Raw genomic sequence first — 17,677 nt, forward strand, 5'->3', positions numbered from 1 at the left:
GTGTGGTGGAATCTCATGATGACTGTCACTTGCATTTCCCCAATAACGCATGTTGTGAAGGAGAAAGCAAGACACGCACAGACTGGGAGAAAACATCTGCAAAACATATCCCTAGAAAAGGACGTGTATTTATAATATATAAAGAGCTCTTGCAACTCAATAGTAAGAAGACAAGCAGCACGTCATGTCTAACCAGGAGACAGCAGGTCAGGCCTGTATAAGCACCAGGAGTCCCACCAAGAAGATGAGGATGAGGGCCCAGAAAAGGAGGTTTGGGGAGACAAGTGGTGGGGTGAACCACCTCCTGTCATCGCCCGAGGACTCCTGCTGACCCCACTGTGCCTCAACCATCCTTGACAAGGTTTGGTCAACTTTCCTCATCATCCAAAAACCTGTTCACCTGGTTCTCTTCGATGAGGCACAGGATCAAGATACTCGCCTCATACCCTGGGCTGGGGCTTCCTGCAGGCTTACCAGGCTTCACAATCAAGGTGTCATCTCTGTTGGGAGTATATTCTGGAAGTGAATAAAATGGAGAATGCATGTGAGTGTGTTTCACTCTTTTTAATATAACTTTTTAGACACACAGAAAAATAAAGGGAACAGTCTCATAAACATCCATCATCTAGATTTACCAATGTATATTCCATCCAATTAAAACAATATTTCATCAATGTATAAATTATTAACACTTGCCACACTTGATTCATCCCACGTATTCAATGAAATATTAAAGTCAAGTAGACATCATGATGTTTCACCCCATTTTAGTTCCATCTCTAAAAAGTGGGCACACTTTGCTACAAAATCCAAGGCCATTATCACAGAACAAAAGTGTAATTAATTAAACCAAATTCATACATCTGGGCACAGATGAGTTAATTTGAATGGACTTTCTTACGACAGCCATGGGGAGAATAGGTCATCACTGTTGGCAAGCCTATGGGATCTCTCTAAATTTGTAAATTCACACTGAAAAGTGTTCTTCCGTGCCTAGGAACACATCATCCCCTTCTCCTTTATCTATTTGCTTAATATTCATTTTCTAGGATTAACCTACAATGTAATTTCCTGCAGGAAGTCTTTTCTGATTTCCGCCTGCAAGTATGAGTTCGTTCACATCAAATAATTGATAAGTTTCAATTCTCTATTCTTGTTATTGCCAGCTATAACATAAACTCCAGGAGAGTAAGACACACAGCATCCAGTGGGAATGAGTGGAGGGGTGCAGGTCCCCCTACGTGTACCTCTATCCAGACAACCACTTAGAGGTGTGCTGTCTCATATGCAGCAGCAACAAGTCTCTTTTTGAATTAAAATTAACTTTAGTTAAATAAAGTAAAAATTCTAGTACCTCAGTAACATTAAAAATCAGTAACAATATAGACGAGTCACAATATCATCCTTCGAGCACTCAACAGTCACATGTGGCTATGCACTGGACAGCACAGATATAGAACATTCCACCACTGCAGAAAGTTCTAGAGCATTGGTGCTCATCTAGAGTGGGACTTGGCAAACTATAGCCTGTGGATCAGGAAACAGATCCACCCCCAAACCTGCAAGTCTGCTTCACACACAGCTGGAGGCCCTCACTGACCATCTGGCCCAGTGGCTTTCAGTGCAGAGATAAGGAAACTAATGTCCAGAGAGGGGCGGTGACTAGTTTGAGGTCACAGAGATGTCTAGGAGAAGGTGAGGGCCACCTATATTACACTGGTGTCTTTTTCTCTCTCTCAATGGTGGGGAAAGACTGGGGGACTGTGCCACCACCTGCCAGCCTGAGAAAGTTCAATGCTCTCTCAGCCCCAGGTATCCAGAGTCCCCAGAAATGCCTCACTTCCTTTCCCAATGACCAGGGAGCCTGACCATCCCCAAGGACACTCTTCCTGTCCAGGGTCAAGTTCTGCAGCTGGGTACCATTCTGGGTCAGCCACAGGAATCCTCATAGATGGCAACTCTGTCCAGTCTCTGTGCCAAGGTGGCAAGGTACACAGGGAGTCCACTCCAGTGTAGTTACTGTGGGGGACAGACCTGGAAGGGCACAAAGGATGAACAAGGGTGTCTGGAATTCTACCCTGATTTTAGATACCCTGCTTCTGGGTCCTGTCCAAAAGAACTTTCTGCAGTAATGTAAACATTTGTCTGCACTCCCAAATACACTCATTATTAGCCCCATGTTGGTATCGAGCACTTAAAATGTGGCTAGTGTGTGTGAGTGAGGAACTGAATTTCTCATGTAATTTAATTTCAAGTACGTAATATATAAGTAAATAACCACAGGGAGAACATTTTTGAAACTTTGGAGTAAGGACTTTTGAAAATGCATAAAAACAATGAGAACACTGGTAAAAATGGTCAAAATCAACTTTTCAGAAGCCTAGAAATTAATCAAAGGCTTGTAAGATTTTGAGGAGGGTTTAGTGAAGACACACGGTGGAATCTTGATAAAGGTAGCAAATTTTGCGGCACTATAACTTTCGCTATTCCCATCCTGCTCTCACAATATCCTCCATAACTTTGAAAACCATCAGTCTTAGAACCATGGTAGCTGAGACAACCATCAGCCAAGCAGCCATAATGGGTTTAGAGTTCTAAAAAGAACCATCCCCATCGAACTGTCACTAGCTGACCTGCCTGGCAGCTCCCTGAAAAAGCCCCATGTTAAGGGCTTGTCCTTACTTGACTCAGAGCTTGCCCAGGGTGGAATGTAGGTCCCCAGGTACTTGGTAAATACAATCAGCGCTAATTGTTTTCTATTGTAGTGGCCTGAGGGAGTGATTCCAGCTGAGGCAGGTAAGAGGCGAGCCAAAACCTTGGAGGAAAAATTGGAGGAATGAGATGTCCACGGGGGGCTTTGAAAGCTGCAGTGTATTTGCGGACATCTAGAAGACCACAAAGGCTCAGGGATGTGGCAGGCCCAGGACAGACTTCAGAACATCTTAATCTCTCACCTCTAGTTGAAGGGTTGTCTTAATATCTGAAAACTTGATTATATAATACACCATATTAATAGACTAAGGACCAATACCACGTATTTTCAACCATATATATAGAAAAGAATTTCACAAAATACAATGCCCTTCATGCCTAAAAAAGAAAACACTCAACAAATTAGGAATAGAAAAAAACTTTCTCAACTTATAAATAGCATCGATGAAAAACCCAAGGCTAACACCATGTTCAATGTGAAAGACTGAAAATTTCCCCCTAAGACAGGGACAAGACAAAGATGTCTTCCTTCATCTCATATGTTAATAACAGGTACTACAGGTTCTAATGAAGGCAATTAGGCAAGAAAAAGGAATAAAAGAAACCCAGATTGGAACGGAAGAGGTAAAACTATTAGTTTTGCAGAGGAGAAGACATTGTATATACAAAAACCTAAAAAATACAACCACCCCCACACACAATATGTGAATCGTATCCCAACGGTGTATAAAAAATTTAAATTGCCCCATGTGGTTAGTGGCTTCACTATTGGAGAGCACAGTTAGACTGCTGATATTTGTTGAAAGTCTCCAGAAGAGGAGGAGGAGGAGGATGCTGGAGGTTGGTGGCCTCAAATGTTAATGCTTTTCTCAACCACCGAAAACCTATGGATGGAGATGGTAGGATTAGCTGACAGGGATGTGGGGCAGAATGGGCACCATGTAAGTGACTTCCAGATCAAGGATGTGTCACGGGAGCTCAGAGCCATCAGCCATCAGCTCAACCAATGCTTCCAATCTCCTCAACCTACATCAAGTCGGTGACCAGGCAGGAGTGGAATATGTCTCACAGCTGGCTGCCTCTGTAGAGCTTGGTGACCTAGAACAAATGGGAGGGAGAGTGGCTGAGACGGATGTCTCCTGTGGACGCAGGGGGCCACTGGAGCCAGTGAAAGATCACAGACCTTGGGGCAAGGGAGACCTGACTTCAAATCCTGGCTCTGCCCCTAACACATTGTGTGACCTTAGGCAAAATACTCCCCTTTCTGAGCTTCAGTTTACCTACGTGAGAAATGGGGAAGGCAGCTAGGACATCACCTCTGGAAAGTGAGAGAACCCAGACAAGCAGGGAAAGTGAAGAATTGAAACAATAATGTAACAGATGTAAGTCAAGCAGAGGAATGAGGGTGCTCTCAGGGCAAGGAGAGACGGGAGAGGGGAGACCCCACCTGGTCCTGGGTGTCTCTCTGCAGGGCGGTGTACTCCGAGGATGTGAGCTCCGGGTTGCTGAGGTTCCAGCTGATGCTGCGGAAATGTAACTGGTGCTCTCTCTGCATGCATAAACTCCAGGGTGCAGAGCCTGGAGCCACTGAGAGGAATAGCAGACAGGTGGAGACTCTCAGCTCCCAGCACAGAGGCATGGTGGCCGACGGGGTCAGGGTGGTGGGTGCAGACAACGTCCACACTGGTGGCTGCCCCATCCTTCTCAGTCCTGGGGAGAGAGGGACGTGGCGAATCAAGAGAGAGGTCCTGAATCCTCTGGGGTTTGGGCCATAACAGGAAGGAGGAAATGGGAGGTGAGTGAGGAAACTGAGAGAGGGGTGGTCACAAAAGTGGTCATTAGGGGCAAGTGCTCAAGGGAGGGCCTTACCTGAGGGAGAGCAGTCTGACACTCAAGGAGAAGGAGCCCAGGCTTCTCTTCTTGAACAAGGATCCAGCTGGGGAGGAAGGAGGAGGAGGATGAGCAGGAGGGACAGGGGTTGGAGGAGGGGCTGGGTGGGATTTAACCCACCAGGAGCTGCTGGGACCAGGGTCTCACCAGGCTCTGCAGGACACTCTCAGTGGAGTTGAATGTGGCTGAGCTGTTGCTCCTGTCTGATGAATACCAGAAGGTGGAGATGGTGACATTGACTGTGAGGGTCTTCAGGTTGTGCCCCAAAGCTGCAAGACGAGAGGAAGAGCGATGGCCATCACTGAGAGCTGACCTGAGACCACACCAGAGTCCTGCATTCATTATCATCTGTCGTCTTCTCTCACAGTGGCACCACCACCCACCCGTGTGGTCACCCAAGTCAGAACCAGCATATCTGCTCAGATCCTCCTCACTCCCTGTAACACCCATTCACCTTGCACACTCGTCCTCAGATACACTCCATCCCTGTCCCAACTCAAATCTTAACTTCCTTCACCCAGACCAACACCCCAGCAGGCACAGTGGATGCTCTGTCTAAAGGATGTTCTACATGGACTACTACAAGAATCTTTCTGAAATGAATACCTCACTAGGGCCACCACTGCTCTAGTACCACCCATGGCTCCCTATGGCCTTCAGTGTTTAGTTCAACATTCTTGACCTGGCACTCAAGGCTCTACTCAATCTGGCTCCTGCTGATATTTCAGTCTCATTTTATCCATCTACTGCGACTTAAACTTCATGCTTCACGCAACCCAAATTCGTTTCAGTTCTCCCCATATGGCATGTTGTTTCTGGCTGGAGTCTTTGCTCATGGATTCCCCTCTGCCAGGAAAACTCTTCATCCTCTATTTGCCAGGGTCCATCCTACTCATTCTTAAAGACTCCATTCAGGTGAACCTTTCACTAGCAAGCTCTTCCCTTCCAAATTATGCCAGGTGCCACTCCCTGAATCCTCCCACATTGTGTTATAATGGTGTGTTAATTCACAAGACTAGGGGCTCTCTGAGGCCTGACCTTAGGACTGAATCATTGGTATAATATTTGTGATCAGCATGATTGTCCTAAAAGCAGAATTTCACACCCTGTCTTCCCAGCTCCTGGATCACAACTGGCTGGTAGGGGCTGGAGAGCTTCTCTTTCGAAGGAAAAGGCACCCCCAGATACCTGTGGTGGCTTCTGGTGGCACAGGTGTTGATCAAGTATGCAGGGATGTGGTGGCCGGCTAGGGAGCTGTGGAGAGGGCTGTCATCAGGGAGGGACAGAGTGGGAGGAGCTTCCAGGTTCACCCATGCTCCAGCAGTGGCTGTCCCAGGACCACCATTCACAGGTGAAGCATAAATGAGAGTGAGGGGATGGGTCCCTGTGTGAGTAGAGGGATGAGCAAGCCTGTGGATGAGAGAGTGAGATGGGTGAATAAGAGAGACTGAACACAGAGGAAAGAGAGATGGACGGACAGAAAACTGGACAGACGGATAGGATACCTGGAAAAGGAGGACCAAGGGCGGGGCTTCAGGAGAATAAAAGTGAAAACCATGTGGGGTCAGAATGTGGTGGAGAACATGTCTGTGTCTAAGGCTTTCTCACCCTGGGCTGGGACTCTCCACCAGAACCCAAGAGAGAGAGAAGGGATGAGTTAGGACACTTCCAGGTCCTTCCCTCACCAAGCACAGCGGGTGAAGGAGAACAAGTGCTCCCCAACCCCAAATGCGATGAGACCCAGGACATCAGGGCCAGGAATACTCACTGGTGGTAGTCGGGGCTGCGGCTCCATAGGTATAACCTGGGGAGAGAAGGCGAGAGGAGCTGAGCAAGGGTTGGGGTGAACATAAAGGATTAAGGGTGAGGGAGGATGTAGGGACGTTTGAGGGAAAAGCAGAGGGAAAAGCAGAAAGGAAGAGGGGAAGGGTGTTCAGGGAGGTGTCAACGAGGTGGAAGCTGGCTGAACCCAGCGGTCACACCGTGATGAGAAGACTGAACCCTGACCAGAAGGAGAGAGAGATGGATCAAAACTCACTTTAGAGCAACGGAGGCAACACAGAACTTTGACTGGCAGAGAGAGCATGGCTGTAGCCCAGCCCCTCATCACTGATGTAGAAGCTGTCCCGGTCCAGGGTGAGAAAAACAAGGTGGGTGACGCCCAGGTTCTCATGGCTCAGCTCCCAGTAGAGTCGCTCTCTGTCCAGCCCGGGACCTGCGGGGCTCAGAGTGGAAGGTGCAGACGGTGTCCACCCCGCTGGCTGCCCCACCCTTCTCAAGCCTGGTGGAGGAAGAACATGGGGCTGTGCAATACTGAGCAGGTGTCCTTCTGGGTGTGGAAAGTGGGAGAGTGGAAGGGAGGAAGCTGAGGGAGAGGCTGAATGGGCTGCTCTGATGTGTGGAGGGGCTCTCCTCGATGTCTCCCGTCTGAGACAACCCCCTCACAAGTAAGACCTGACTTCCTTTAGGATGCGGAAGGGGGCCTGTGAGTGGCCAAGTGGGGTGAACACACAGACCTGGGTGAGGGGACGCCTGCAGGTCTACACGGACAGCAGCGAGGAGAAAAGTCAGTGCCCTGCGCCATCTGACACATGCAGGCAAGAAAGTACCGTTACATTCTCTCGGTTCTACACTCCAAGGTCTTTTCTTTCTATTTCTTTCCTACTCCACAGCCATCACCGAGACCTAGGGAACAATCATCTCACTCGTAATCTTCTTCCCAACACCTCCTGCCTCATAAGTATTCAATCTTAACCCTCAGGTACATTTTAACCAAAGTGCTTAGACCAAACGCCAATCACATCAGCCATCTGTTCGCATCTCTCCAGAGTGTTCCCACTGGTCTTAGAACAGAGTCCCAAGTCACGCCTGACCTGATCCAGTCTGTCCCCCTCGCTGTTCTGGCTCACACCTCTCCCCCTGTGTTGACTCCGCTCATCCATCCCTCTTCTCAGTTCATGGACACAACAGGCTCTCTGCTTCAGGGATGTCCTCATGCGGGTCCCTCTGCCTGAAACGCTCTCTTGAACATACTCCCACACCCTCACTCCAGTCTACCCTTCAGACCAGCTAAATCCAGTCCCAACTCTAGCTCTCAAGCTAAATATCAGTCCTTCTCAAGAGGGCTTCCCTGCCCCCTCAGGTTGAGTCCCCTTGAGCCAAACTCCCACATCACTCTCATCATTAACTGTCTAAAATCCAAATTCCCAAATACAATATAAATTCCATGGAGGTGGGACAAGGTCTCTCTGGTTCTCCAGGAACCCATGCATGTGGTCCAGGGCCTGGTTTATGAGATGAGGAAACATCCTGGTTTTTCTAGGACTGCCCTGGTTTGAACACTAAACATCCTGTATCCTGGAAAACCCATTCGTTCTGAATAAACGAGGATGGTGGGTCACCATAAATTATACACTCAAAGACTATCTATTGCATGACAAGCACATATTCCCCTCAAGAACGTTACAGGAAAGCTAGAATGAAAAAGGCACACACACACACACACACACAAACACAATTAGTAGAGGCCAACAACTAAATACAAAATCATTTAACAAGATTCTCTGCAACATGAATCACCAGACTGTTCTTCCAGAAAAGATTCAAGAAACAAAGTTAATTCCCTTTAGAAGGCAAGGTGGTGAGGACAGTCTTTTTGGAGACTAGTGCCCTTCCCTTCAATCTACAGTGTTGCTTAGTATTCCTCCAAATGATTTGAAATGTCATAAAGAAAAAAATGCTCAAAATAAATCTGGCTACTGGTAAATTCAATTTTAAATTTGTTATTAATACAAAGTTCCAATCATCTTTTTCCCTGAATGCTCCTTTATTTCAAATTTTTGTGGAGGATTTATAGGACTTTAGAAGTCAAATTGAATGGGTCGTAGGAATGTTGCTGAGTATCCCTGCTAATATTTCCTGGGATGTCTTCTAATACTACATACACACGCAAAACATTTCTGTATTTATATTATATATAAATTCTGACTTTTGAGTATTATGCAAGTAAATCTATATTTTCTACTATAATACACATTTGCAGTAATTTACATTTGTTTCATGTGTTCTTATTTGCATGTAACTGTACTTACTGAAATATTTACCACACAGAACCACCACAGCTTACCATCTTTCCATCCAACAAACATCAATAATTTTTCTCAAGATACCCTCACTCTCAGTGACACCATGTGGTGACAACCCGAGCACAGGAAAGCCCACTGGCAGGTCTTCGGCACAGCGGAGGCTGCCGGAACCTCTTGGTACCAAGTCCACAGGGTACGCACCTGGTCACACAGAAATCCATGGATCAACGAGGACGGGTGGACCCTGAGCCTGTTTTCACCTCAAACTTGAGCTCCACGGATGCTTTTTGTGTCTGAGGGGGGAAAATAAGGCGCATACAAGCTTTTGAGGCCTTTTATAGGGTGTTGGATGGAAAGGCCACCCCATTCACTTTTCTTTTTTTTGTGTTTACTGATTTAATTGTAAGTGTTGGCTGTGACTGGATTTTCCTGATTCCTATCCAGCCACCTGCTGCCCAAGATGGGAGAAAGCAGCTTCGTGCTGTGTGCACTTGAGTCGCTCAACTCACTTGGCTGGACAGAGACTTTTTGGTGACTCTGGACCCTTTAAACAAGCTTGTCATTTAGGGACTTTGTGACTCGCTGACCTGTCAACATTTTCCACACGTCATTCAGGGCTCGGGAGATTTTCAGGCCTGGAGCAGATTTCCCAACCTTGGCACAACTGACATTTGGGGCCGGATAATTCTCTGTCGGGCCGCCCTGGGCCCTGGAGGACAGTGAGCAGCATTCCTGCCTCCCCCTCTAAACGCCAGGAGCGCCCCCATTAGTAACAACCCAAACACCGCCTCCAAAAGCAGCTAAAGCCCCCTGGGGACAAAATCAAAAGGAGGACGGTGACGAGGAGTCTGAGGAGAGGATGGCGGCATCCGAAGCCAGGAGGAACAGCAGCCTCGGGGGCCCTGAGCAAACAGCCCAGGTGAAACGGGGGCTGTGTGGGGATGGAGGGACGCCGGGTCCTGACGGGGCTGCCCAAGGACCAGGCCCCTCCCTGGACCCCTACCCAGCCGGGACTGCCCGCCACTCACTGCGCCCCGCCCCTGAGGGCGAAAGTCCACGGGAATCCGGTTGGAGCCCACAAGACGGGACACACCGCGCAAACACGCCCCATCCATCCAAGGCCCCGCCAGCACTTCCGCTTCCTGTCTCGGGCGGGCATTCGAGGAGGACGAAAGTTTGGGGGCTGCAGTTGAGGCAGCGGGCTGGTCGGGCCTGGCACCCCGGCCTCGGGGGAGGTGTCTAGCTTCTAGAGTGAGTGTCAAGCTGGAAAGCGGGCTGGGTGAGCACCAGGGACAGGGACAAAATCTAGGGGCGTGGCTGTGTGCGGGAACCAGTTCTAACCGTGGGCTGTGGGCGGGGACAAGGGTGTGAGTGACACCAGGCCCAGGGGGCGGTTCTGTGGATGAAACAAGGGTATGGGAGGGGCAATGATCCAGGACCAGGCTGTGGGCGTGGGCCAGGCTGTGGGTGGAGCCAGGCCCGAAAGTTGTGGGCGGAGACCAGTTCCAGGGGCGGGAAGAGGCCGGGGTTGGGCTGGAATAAGTCAGGCAGACTTCACAGGGGGAGGAAATCAGCTCCACGTGCCGGGCTGGAGGCGGGGCTTTCCGTGGACACCTAGACTGCACAGGTAGCTGGATGTTGAACAGCTGTTCTTCAATCCTTTCTCCACGTTTATACAGCCTAATAGAATGATGTGCCTATATTTAGAATTCTAAATTTTTGTGCTTGTTTGTTGTTCTTAATTTCGTTTAAAAATTGGATCATATATTCACATTTCTCTACAACTTGCAGTCCCAAGCCAGTAGATAAGGATATAACGCTATTTTAATTTTAAAAATCTGGGAGGAGGGAGGCCAATACGTCGAAGATGCACGTATAGGAAAACTTCAAAGAGTGGTGCAAAGTCAGTAAAATATTCTCCCTCTACCACTGTCCCCCAGTCCTTTTTCACAGAGATAAACATCCTTTTCTCCTCTATCCTTCCAGACATACTGTGTATATGTGGGCCTGTATATATGTTCAAGACCAAGAGGGATGTCCCCAAGCAAAACCTGAAGCCCATGAATTGTCTCATGCATCAGAAGTTACTGAGAACAGATTTAAGTTTCTGGTGGAAGGAGATGAACCAGTGATGAATCCATAGGAAGACAACAAAGAAACAAGAGAATTTTACCATTTAAACGGTCAAAGGAAAAAGTGAGAAAGAAAATGTATTCATACAATCTGACGTAGCACATCTCTGGATAAGATTCATATGCTATAAAATGGTAAACACTTATGTCATAAAACAGTAGACATTGAATTTTGATTTATCCTAATTCATTAAATAGTTATATTGGGAAAGGGGAATTATGGTTTTTTTTTTTTTTTTTTTTTTTTTGTGAGGAGATTAGCCCTGAGCTAACATCCGCCAATCCTCCTCTTTTTGCTGAGGAAGACGGCCCTGGGCTAACATCTGTGCCTATCTTCCTCCACTTTATATGGGACGCCGCCACAGCATGACTCACCAAGCAGCGCGTCTGTGCGCGCCCGGGATCCGAACCAGCGAACCCCGGGCCTCCGCAGCGGAGCGCGCGCACTTAACCGCTTGCGCCACCGGGCCGGCCCCGGAATTATGTTTTTAACATATGTAAGAACACTTCATGCTGGATTTTTCAGAGAAGGAAGAAACTATAAATACTCAAAAGCTGAAAAATGAAAAAGCTGTATGAGTAGCTAATTTAGAAATACAGATTTTCAACCAGAAAATTAAAGAAATTGTTTTTGGAACCAGAGTCAAGAGCGGGGAAGGTAGCTTTTCGTTATAAGGCTTAAAGTATTATTTGAGAGATGTGCGTATAGACACACATACACACACACACACAGGAGCCTGAATTTGTATTCCATAGGGATCATCTAACTCTACAAAGTGTTTGTAAAAAGGATTCACTTTACAACAGTAGAACGTATTTTGAAAACTACAGACTTCAAGCATAAAAAAAGCTGTCGTCATCCCTGTGGAAAAATGAATAGGACATCACTTTCCCACCGACAGGGTGATAAGCATTTTACATACATTACTCTTGAGTATTTTCACAGCAACCCATAAGGAAGATGGTATTATCTATCTCCATTTTGCAGATGAGGAAATTGGTGACAGCATATTGCTAAAATTTTCATATAAGTTCTCAATAGATCTTGTTTTATGTTAAAATTGTCTACTGAATTTTCTTTTCATTAATAAAATGATATTTGCCATTATTACAAATAAGCAAAGGATGTGTAGAAACAATTTAGCAAAACGACAGTTTTCTTTTAATATAATTAAATATAGCAATCACTTTATTATTTTTCTGCTCTCTGCCTCACATCAAGGAAGATACTTCCTATCCTAAAGGCTTACTAGAAATCTCTACTAAAAATCAAGTATCAGGGAATACCCATATTACTAAAGTTCCTGAATACATGTGAAAAAGGCATTATACCAAATTTTTGTACAAAAATCTTAGATCATTCACGAACTGATAACAACACAAATCATGATTAGGCAAGGTGTTTCTGTAGAATGACAAATATTTAAACTTTAAACATTTGGAAAGGTAGTTCATTACAGTAACTAATGTGTATAAGAAGAATTTTTTCAAACTCACTAAGTGCCAGGAAATCGTTTGACAAAATGCACTGCAATATTATTCACAATAGCCAAGAAATGGAAACTACCTAATTGTGAATCCGTGGGTGAAAGGATGAAGAAAATCTGGGGTATCCATACAATGGAATATTATTCAGCCTTAAAAATGGAGGAAATTCTGTATTCAGAATTGCTTGACCAGATCATTTCAGTAGCCATGTGTTTTCTTGCTTAGTCCCCTCTGATCCATTCGCCAACCAGGAACCAGGGTGATCCTTTTACAGTAAGCACCATGACGTCTAATGTATCCCTAAAAGAGCTTTTGGAAGTAGACTGCCTGGGTACCAGCTGTGTGACCTTGGTCAATTATATAACCTCTAATATTCCTCATCCATACAATAGGGGTTAATAGTATTGTCTTCATAGCATCGTTGTGAGGATTAAATGAGGGAATACATGTCAGATGCTTAGAGTGCCTGGCACATGGTAAGGCAACATAAAAAATTTAGCTGTAATTATAACCAAATTAAATATTGTGATGGCCTATTAATTAAGTTGAACCATATGAAATTTCTAATATTCAACCATTTTGACCCATTTTATTGTTGAATAAATGATAAAACTCAGTCTAGGTAGGTTGCATAGAGTCAAAAAGGATTGTATAAATGAAAATATTATTAGAAAAAGTAAGCTGAAATAGATTGCTTTGCAATTTACAAAGCAGTTTCTCATACTTTGTTTCATTTAATCTCTATAGAATACTTTTCAGTGTATTATTAACACTGTCTCTGAAGGAGTAACTGACTTGCCCCAAATCACACCACATTAAATAACACAATTAGAGTGGAAAGATCATTTCGTGTATAAATCCTATATGATATTTTGTTTCACCTTCATAATATCATCCGTCCTCTCAAGAAAGTGATGAAATAATGTTGATTCATAGGAACTTAGTCTTAAAGAGACATACTCTCAGATGATAAACACTATGTCTTTGAAACAGGGGTGTTGCGAGAAGAAACTTGGGACCCATGCTTTCTGTATTTTCAAGTCCATGCTTAGAGTTCTGGGAAACAGTCAAAGAAGGGAAAGGGTGAAAAATAGTCCAGAATGAAAAAAGGTTGACGTATATGTAACTTTATTGATCACCTCAAGATTCTCTTTTTGTTTATGGTCTGAGTCACACTACTAGAATACAAATGCTCTTAAGGTAGATCACTGCTATCTTGAAGCAAGGGTAGGCACTGAGTAAATATTTATTAAATGAATGAAAGTGGCCTTGAATACACCTGCTCTTTACTCACCAGAGAACAGCCCCATACCAGGCAAATGGCATCACTAACAAAATTTTAAAAATCATATCCTTATTAGCTCGTAATCATGGATTCAAGGCTCCGATTTGTTTCCTACATGTAAGTCCAGAAGAATTCTGGTGTATTAAGGAATGTTTCCACAGCCTCACTGTAAAATAAAGCAAGAGTTTTTGGCCCATTGATTGCTGGTTCCAGCAGGGCCCATCTCTATACTTACCTCTAAACAATTAACTATAGATTTGTTATCCCAATGAACAGTGATTTGGTATGGAACCTGTTTTATCGGTGTCATGCAAAAGTAGACATTTGGTATGTCTTTAAGTCGTGATATGGATAATAATGTTGATGCAGAGAAAGACAACTAAAAATTCTCTCTGGTGTTTGTCAAGGGCATGTGGGTGAAGGGTATCTAGGAGTCACTGGATTTCAGAACTCAAAAAGACTCGTCCAACTCTTCATGTTACATGTGAAGAAAATGAGGTCAAAAGAAGTTGAGAGATTTGACCAAGACTAGTTCTTGGGACTGGAGACAGATCCTCTGATTCTCAGCTGGCCTCATTGTAATAACATCTCCAGCTCCAAACAGCCAAGATAAGCAAGTCTGTTGATTTCCAGCTAGCAATGATTCTCCTTCACGTTTTCACTTTCTGTCTCTTCGAAGCCTGCTCTGCCCTGACAAGGAAATTATCTGATGTTTACACTACACTTAAGAAGAGGAAAATTCTCCTGGCAAACACTGGTATGATTCAGTGTGGCACTGGAGAGCACAGTCATGAAAAAAATGAGAATCAAAAGTATAAGAGGTAAATAATACTAGAGAAGAAGATAAAATCTATTACTTTAGTGGAACATAACTTAAAAGTTTAGAACTGATAAATAAGTGGAATAATGTGAAAGGAAGCTAGATTCCTATATGAAACATCAAAAATACTGTTACATGAGCAAGAATTCATTTAAACATGTAAATAATCATTCCATTCACAAGAGCAATGAATTCTTTAAGATAAGTAGTTAAAATAATTGGAACTGCACATTAGTTATATGAAGAAGATTATAAAGAGATACAAAGCATGTAAAAGCTCTGATTAAATGGAGAGATATGCTATACTGTGACTGAAAGTGTTTTAAAGATCTCAGTTTTTCCAAACATTATTCAGATTCCATATGCTTCAAATCAACTTTTAAAATGATGCTGTATTTGTTTTATAGACTAAATGATATCCATTTGTAAAATAAAACAGTGGACCATCAACTAACATTATTCACAAGTAAATCATTCCAAATGGATTATAGGGCTACAATTAAAAGTAAAAATCCCCCATGTATAACAGTGGTGGATGACAATATAGAAGAATATCCATAATCTTAAAATTAGTGAAGATATTCTTAATATATATGCTTAAAGATGTCTGGTTGAATAGAGGAAGGAGAAAAAGTAAAATGGAAGGTGATATGGTCTCTGATTTTCTTTCAGAGACTTAATCTAGAGAAGGATATTCCAGTCTACGACATTGGTTAAAGAAATAGAAATCTGTGATAATTACACAAATAATGAGAGGACATATATAAATGGTAGCATAAGGTATCAGTTAGCTTCTGCTGTATAAAAAACCATCTGAAAATTTGGTGTCTTCAAATAAGAATAGTTTATTTTTTCTCAAGATTCTGTGAGTTAACTGGGCAGTTATTTTTATCTTGACCAATTGGTGGCTTAGCTGAGATTGGATAGTCTAGTATGGCCTTACTCACATGTCTGATTGTTGACTTGAAGTCACTTGGAGTGATGGAGATGTGCAGTCTATCTAGACTCATTCACATATTGATGGCCTCAAGCTTCCCAAGGACAGCCAGAGAAGGACAAGTACCAACAATGAGCAAGTGTATTTCAAGCCTTTGCTCATGTCATTTGCTAATGTCCCATTGGCCAAAGCAAGTTACAAGGCCAAGTCTACCCAGAGTCAACGTGGGATGCTATGACCAAACAGATAGAGGGAGAGGACTAATGTGTGGCCATTTTCGCAATCTCTCACACATAATTTTAGAGGAGTATTAGTATGAATGTTTTTGTATTTGTTCATTTGAATGTCCGAGGAAGATTGTACAAAGCCAAAAGAAACGTAAAGCAAATAGTTAACTGGAGATGTAAGGTAAGTTTAGTTGATACTTAAAGTGGGTCTGGAAAAATGTGGTAGTTTTGTTGTCAAGTGTATGCGAGTTCTTGTGACCTATGAAAAAAATTTACATTTCGATTATTTTCTCCCTGAATGTGTTTTATTCCTTAACACTTTTGATGTGTTTCTCTCTGGCCTTAGGAAAATAACGTAGCACTTGGGAGCAAAGATGCAGCCTAATAGCCCCACACTTGAGGCCAAGATGGAGAAGACCACCACGGCCACCATGCCCTTGGCGTTGGTGCTGTGGTAGACGGGGAGGAAGGTGACCCAGACACTGCAGACCACCAGCATGCTGAACGTCATGAACTTGGCTTCATTAAAGGTGTCAGGCTGGTTCCAGGCCAGGAAAGCCACAGTGAAGCTGCCCAGGACCAAGAAGCCCAGGTGTCCCAGGACACAGTAGAAGGCAGTGACCGAGCCCTTGTTGCACACAATGAAGATGTGGCCGTGTTCAGAGTGTGCATCTGTGTCAATGAAGGGAGAAGAGGTTCCCAGCCAGATTCCACAGAGACTCAGCTGGATAAAGGAGCAGATGGGAATGATGAAGTTAGGTGCCCCTGACACCAACCACTGCCTCATCCTTCTCCCTGGTGCAGTGACCTTGAAGGCCACAACCACAATCATATTTTTGGCCAAGACACTGGAAACAGCCACAGTAAATACAACTCCAAATGTGATTTGTTGAAGAAGGCAGGTGGCTGGTTGGGACGACTAATGAAGAGTAAGGAGCATAGGAATCAGAGGGTGAGGGAGATGAGCAGGATGTAGCTGAGAGTCTGATCATTGGCCTTGACTATGGGAGTGTCTTGGTGCTTCACAAAGACCCCCAGGACCACAGCTGTGAGGACAGAGAAGCACAGAGCTGTGCAGGCCAGGGCCATCCCCAAGGGGTCCTCATAAGCCAGAAAGATCACAACATTTTGGAGGCAACGATCTTGCCCTCTTTTGGCCTACTGATGATCTGGACACTTCACACAATGATCCACGTCTGGGGAGAGATGCAAAGTGTCCTCAGCCCAGGTTCAGTCACTCTCTCTTATTTGCATGCCCACAAAGAAGGCATTGGGTAAGTTTAAAAACTGTCTTCCTTTGTTGCTCCATGCACCAAATAAGAGCATACTCTGCAGAGAACCATTCCCAGTTAATAGTGCCCATCTTCTTTATGGTAAAGTAAACAAAGCTATTATGCTTCTCAGTATTTTTCTTGCATAATCATGAAAGCACTTTTTTCTCAGCAGAAAACCAAAAGTGCTCCCTGTCTCTCTGAGCTATACCCCTGTAAGCTATGGCCTAGATTTACTCATTCAATGAGCAAGCAGTTATTGGAAAACCTCCATGAGGCAGATAATATGCTACGTTCTAGGGAAACAGAAATTACAAAGTCATAGACCTCACTCCTAGGGAGTTTCAAAATGAGACCCTTTCTACCATCTAAAATGATCTCCAGTACATTTCCTCTTGATTTCACTTCCACCACTTCTGTTAAGATTTTCGTCACTTCTCTCCTATGTTATCATAAGATCTTTTTTCTCTGGTTCCCTGCCCTTGTCCTGCATCACAAGTGATACTTCTACATGTAAGTGGGATCATGTTTAGCCTCCATTAAAAATCCGACAAACTCTTAGGAAGACCAAAAAAGACTGTCTAACCTTGGTCTTTCCTACTTCCACTACCTCTGCTCTGATTTTTAAGATTCCCAAATCTTCCTGTGGTTCTGAAAGTGTTCCGTGCCCACTCATCCCTGCAGGTATAAATACATGTTTTTACTTCTACAGGGGCATTGCTCCTTCCTCTTTAAGTCACCTTAAATTTTCTAACTTTTCATGTTTAGAACTACAATCTGCCTGATGATTTCTGTGGATGGTGTGAGTTCGGGTTGGCGAGTCATTGTCT

The 17,677-nt window shown here is 44.4% G+C and overlaps 1 long non-coding RNA gene across 1 annotated transcript; it reads right to left on the minus strand.

The window, feature by feature from the left end:
- Positions 1-443: 443 nt before the first annotated feature.
- LOC131403225 (uncharacterized) lies at positions 444-4,266 on the minus strand. The gene is made up of 3 exons (XR_009219300.1): positions 4,160-4,266; positions 3,743-3,810; positions 444-516 (listed from the first exon to the last, which is right to left on the minus strand). It is a non-coding gene; the product is annotated as an uncharacterized LOC131403225 (long non-coding RNA).
- Positions 4,267-17,677: the final 13,411 nt, after the last annotated feature.

This window comes from Diceros bicornis, unplaced genomic scaffold (assembly GCF_020826845.1).
Source record: "Diceros bicornis minor isolate mBicDic1 unplaced genomic scaffold, mDicBic1.mat.cur scaffold_584_ctg1, whole genome shotgun sequence".
NCBI classification, from domain to species: domain Eukaryota; kingdom Metazoa; phylum Chordata; class Mammalia; order Perissodactyla; family Rhinocerotidae; genus Diceros; species Diceros bicornis.